Genomic DNA, 6,224 nt, shown 5'->3' with positions numbered 1-6,224 from the left:
CACATAACCATACATTATGTGTCTTTATAACCTTTCTTCCTTTCTGTGTGACCTTTTGCACATTGTTTTATTACATACTTGTAAAGAGCAGGCCCCTTAGACAATAGTTTCTTCCTTAAGTCTTTAAATCTTCTTATATATGAGATTATTTATGGCTGTAGTATAACATTTGTATCTACTCTCTATTTTGTTCAGTAGGTAAGGATTGGTGTTTATTAATCCTTCCTTAGAAATATTATTGTTTTCATTATTGCTGTTATTCTTCTTCAGAAGTTTTTTTCTTTATTGTGTTCTCTTACTACAGCAGCGAATGCAGCTCTGTAGCCATAATTTGTGCCATCACTTTAGTATGACTTTCTGTAATACAGTTTTGACCTATACTATAGCAGCAGGTTGACCAATACCTTGTGAGTGAAATTAGTAGATAATAAATGAAGAAGCACATCGTGTGTATATACCCCACCCCACACACACACACTTATGTATTTGTGTGTGTATTTATGTGTGTGATGTGTGTATGATGTATGTATGTATATATACGTACACATACACATGTGTATATATAAGTATGTGTATGTATGTGCATATAAATATATATCAATGTAAATGTATGTAAAATATTTATGTATAGAATTAGGCAAAAAAACAACTTTAGAATGACTTTTTTCTGTCAAAATGCTAAAAATAACTGACCAATGAAAAACAAAAACCAACCAAGATTCAACCAAATCAAAAAATAAACCCAAATACTAAGCGAACAAAGATGAACCATCCCACTTCCATTGCGCATGTGCACACACACACATTCACCCCCCCCCCTTACATACACGCACATATTCACACAAGAGTTGAAATGCTGTTTGATTTATTTTTTCAGTGTACAATCTTCACCCCTTCCTTTCTCATTCATAAACACAAGACTATTATTATGATTATCTTTGTAACCATGGGAGCTATGAAAAAATACAAAGCCCAACATCACCACTGGATCATTCTACATATCTGTGTAATTTTTTGCGCAATTCCACCCAGCCTTTTGGCTGTGGATCCCAAGACAAGAAAGAATCGCGCATGTCAAATTTATATGTATATATATATATATATATAGACAACTGCTCAGTTGGTCTCCCTTGCAAGAAAGCTGTTCTCCTTTCGCTTCTTCTCTTACCATAGAGTTGCTTCCCTCTCTACCAAAATCTCCACTTAGTTGAAGGGAATCTTAGTCTTGCAAGCTGCATGGCAACCTCACTAGTGTTGGTGCCATGAAAATAGCATTTAATGCAGACTGTAAAGTGGTTGGCATTAAGATTAACATCCATTCATAGAGACCATGCCAAAAGAGAAATTGCAGCATAATGCATATATATATATATATATATATATATATATATATATAATATAATATATATACACACACACATACATACTCATACACACAAGTGGAAGAGTTTTCAATGTGTTGCAAAGTTTATTTGTATTTGAAGACAGCTTGATAATTCATTCAATTGCTATAATAGCTTTTTACCTCACACTTGTCAAAGCTTGATCAAATATAATTATGAACAATGCTTTATTATCAAACATACAAGAGCTTTCAGATAAAAAAGAATTTAAAAAGATATAATTTTTTGTTCAGTTTTTATTATTCAAGTTTAGTAACTCATAATCATATTGTGTGAAGTGGATATAAAAATAATGAAACAATTTTCTGAGAAAGTATTTCTTATCATATTGTCACATTTAAACAGAAGAACGAAATTTATGATGGAGTTTATATGATTACAATACACTTTATTAAAAGTAGCTTCCTAATATTTCATTACAATGTAGGAAGAAAGTAATGTAACATAAATTCAAAATAGTTAATATAGTTTCAGAATGAAGTAAAAATGTTTTGTTATTCATAAATATTTTATTGTCCTCCAGCAAAACAAACAATATTAATTGAAAAAGAAGGTGAGTGGGTCCTATCAAACATGCTAACTAATCTTATATTCTGAAATGTGGCCTACCTAACTTGTTTCTGTTTTTTTAATGTCCAACCACAAAATAATAAATCATTTTGCTTAAGAGTGCATCACTAGTATTCTGCTATGGCATCTTAATTATTATAATAGATTTTTGTGTTATTTCTTTGGAGGTGTAAGAAACTGGAAAATCAGTTAAAAGTAGCTGTCTATGAGTGAATTATCAGCAGAATTAATTTTTAAGCTGTCAGTGACTTGTTAATAACTTATAAGCTATATTTTGCAGTGTTATATGTGTTTTAAATTATTTTTAACATGAATGAGTTTACTTTATCTACCCTCTCAAGTAATAAAGATGTTAATTTCATATTCACTCTATATAAAATTTAAAACAAATTCACTAATAGGCTTTGAAAACTTTGAATATGAAAATCCATGCTGCATAGGTTTGGCACTTGGATTGTTTCTATACATCTGCTGATATTGTATCCTTGATCTGTGTACTTGTTTCTAATCATTTCATTTTATTCTGTACTAGATATGAAAAATTAGCTTGCTCTTGTATTCATTACTATGTGTAGACCAGGTCATTTTCCAGTACAAAAGTATTAACATATAATCATTGGATTATTAGATGCTGTTTCTTGCTACATGATTGAATTTATTATGTTCATTTAGAAATGCTAAGATGTTGATCAATGGACTGAATACTTGATTATATCTTGTGTTGCTTTAGAATTCCTTCTTAGTTTCAACTTTCTGCTATTAATCTACAACTTTGACACCTGATCTTTTACAAATGATATTGGATATTATTTATGGATTGATTGAGAACTAAGGTATTAAAAATAAAAAGACTTTAATTTCTTTTTCCTAAAATTCCTGCACTAATTGTTCTAATTTTAAACGAATAGATTTAGAAACATTAATGAATGTCAGGAACTTAACTGAATTTTATTCTTTGTGTAAGTTTAGCTTGCTTTCCCTGTATGTCGTACCATTTGTTTATTTTATGTTAAACTATATTTAAGTAACTGAGTTGTGTTATTCAGGGGAAGCCTTTTATAATGCTGCCATACAGATATATTAGACTGCGACAACACAAGGGTACCAACTTGAAGAATTTTTAGTCAAATTTATTAAATCCAGAGCTTATTACTTAAAAGCCTATCACTTATCCTATTGGTCTCTTTTGCTGAGCTGCTACGTTAAGGGGATGTAAACACACCAGCACCAGTTGTCAAGTGGTTGGGGTGAGGGACAAATGCAGGCACAAAGTCTCTCACACACACACGCACATTCAGTTGGCTTCTTTCAATTTTCGTTTATCAAATCCACTCACAATACTTTGTTTGGCTTGAAGCTATAGAAGAAAACACTTTCCCATGAACTAATGTGGTTAGGAAACAATCTTCTTTCCGCACAGCCACATCTCCACCTATAAAAGTGTGAGATGCTTACAGCACCTAGGTTTTTCATGCAGTCACCCATCTAAGTACTATCTAGGCTCAATGTTGCTTAACTTCGGTTATTGGGTGAGAACCGGTACATTCAACATGATATGGCCGTATATGATCGGCAAAAAATAATTCACTCTTAATGAAGTTTATTTTCAAGTTAGAGACAAATTATCTTTTGTAAGTTATGAAAAAGTTGTTTTTGTTCAGAAATCATTGCCTCTGTTCAATGAAAGCTGTATGATTTGCTATTATGTGTGAAATAACGTTTTTGTAAAATTAATTATACTTTTTCTGCACAATTTTAATTTTTGGAGTATCCAAAAAATTAAAAAGTACTTTGTGACTTTACTTAGGATCAAAGCTTCTGGTGTTATTTTCTTTTTATATATTTTGTATTACATAATGTATAAAGTACTGTTTTTTGATAATAAAATAATAAAAAAAAAATATTGGGCATTAATGAGTTAAGTAGATTTTGATCAGTATTAGCTTACTTGATACTGTCAGGTTCAGAGTTTAACTTTTCCATCAGTCATTTTTGTGCAAAATGAATGGAAGTGGGAGGATAAAAGGCTTTGTTGACATTGATATGATTCAAACTCAAAAATGCAAGTTGCCAAATTGCTTATTAGTGATATAGTTCAATTTATAGAGTCACTTTTAAAATTTGAATTTTCTACTGCTAGCATATAGCAAATACTCAGCTCAACCTGATTCCAATGCTGGAGGTTCAAGAACCAAATGAAGGGCAGATCTTCAATCCCAAGATCATCTTGATTCCAAAAAAGTACAATATGTCTATGTAGAGCAAATGTAGACCAAGATACAGGGGTCCCAGATGGACAGACACAATTTTGCATTTATTATTATAGATTGTTACTTAATTTTGAGTGTAGACAATAATTTTAACAAATTTGGCAATAAACTTCTCTTGTACTTCTGAGAAATAGGTCTACATTTAAATCATGGGGTTTAATGTGTTTTATATTTCAAATATAAGCTTTTGTATAAAAGTTATAGTTTTGTCTATATTCATTCAAAATTTATAAGCTGAAAAGGTTTAGGATATTAAAAAATTATTTTTACAACCACCAAATTGTCACTTGAATAAATCTTTACTTAAATTTTTGGACAATATCTTGAACCCTTTAGCATTCAGGTTACTCTGTCAAATGTAATGCTTATTTATTCACATTGTCTTGAATTAATCGTGCATTATCTAGTGCTTTCAAGATTTCAATGATGCAATTGTTTTAATTTTTATTGTGACAGTATAGATTGTGTGAAATATTAGATCTGGCCAATTTGAATATAAAAGAGGCAGAATATTATGGTTGGATATGGTCAGTTTGAATGCTAAAGGGTTAAAGTCTTATATTCTTGCATAAACCCATCATGATTAGAAATCCATCTTAGTACATTTGAAAGGTCAGTGATTGTGCCATTCAAAAATATATAATTGACAATCTCCTGAGAAAATTTCACCACTAAATTCAAAAATTCTCAGATAAGTAAAATATCATACTAGGGCAGGTGGTCTGAAGTTATTTAACATCTTGGCTTCTGGGATTTATACCACTGACATATCTGTACATAAGGTAGATATATTTATATATAACTATGAAACAACTGAAATATTAATGTGGATTGAGCAATAACATTCAGCATTCTTATTGATTTTCATACATGTGAAAACATGAGTAACTGACTGAGTGGACATTGTAAAAGTCCATGTTAAGTATATTTAAAATGATGCATACCATAGATATTGTTCTGGAGTTTGATGCTGAGAATGGCAATGAGGCAATGGCAGGAAAAGTCAGTGCCATTTTTATCAGTATCAATGTTGTCTTTATCAGTATCCTTGTTACAAAGTCCAGTTTTCATTCCATCATGTTTTGAATATATTTTCTTTGAAAAAATTTACTCATCAGGATAGTGTAGGTATACAGCAAAGCTTTTTAAAATGTTCACATAATGAATGTCTTAACATTTCCTGCAGCAGAGCTGCAGTAAAGATTACAGTAACTTTCTTAGCATCAGCTATTTTATATTACTTTTCAATATAAATTTTGTACTCTTTTAAAAAGTGGGACTTATACTAATTCAAGACAAGGAGAACTATTATAGTACATATTTGGAATGAGGTATCTTTGATAGATAGTAAAGAAAGGAAAAACGGAAATAGAAGTATGTAATATTCTAATGTGATGGATATACTTACAGTGAGTGCTATTTAAAACAAAGAGAAAGCCAATATCCTATCTTTTAATCTTTTATTTCTCATTGTACACACTAGAAACCAAGGAACTTAAATTTAACAATACACATCCTCTCATTAATTACATTCTTTACATTCTTCATTTCAGAAGAGTTTCATACAGTTAGTTCTAAAGATAGATTTTATAAAAAGGAAAAAATATATATAAAAGAAAAAAAAAAAATGAAAAAAGTTCAAAAGTGTAGCGTTTCAGATTCACAAGAATCTTAATGAAATTTTCACAGAAAATCATAGAATAAAAGCTACATTTGAATGTCTTAATGGTCTAAAGAGAAAATAAAATAGTAAAATGAAACCGAAGAAAGAACAGTAATAAATATATAATACAAGAATATTAAAAATAATGCAGAATTTAAAACTCAAATGTCATTGATATTTGGTAATTAAGTTAGTGGACATTTTTGTCACTAGATTGTTATCAGTCATTTTAGTTTAATTAGTAATTGAAATTAAAACACAGTTGCAGAAAATTGACAGTTTCCGTGTGATGACACATGCGAAGTAAATGACTATTAT

General features: G+C 30.1%; 1 pseudogene; it reads right to left on the bottom strand.

The window, feature by feature from the left end:
• Positions 1-3,421: 3,421 nt before the first annotated feature.
• On the bottom strand, positions 3,422-3,540 carry LOC128247742 (5S ribosomal RNA; annotated as a pseudogene).
• Positions 3,541-6,224: the final 2,684 nt, after the last annotated feature.

This window comes from Octopus bimaculoides, chromosome 4 (genome assembly GCF_001194135.2).
Source record: "Octopus bimaculoides isolate UCB-OBI-ISO-001 chromosome 4, ASM119413v2, whole genome shotgun sequence".
NCBI lineage: Eukaryota > Metazoa > Mollusca > Cephalopoda > Octopoda > Octopodidae > Octopus > Octopus bimaculoides.
The sequence above is the reverse complement of the archived record's forward strand: the minus strand, read 5'-3'. Positions and strand labels throughout refer to the sequence as shown.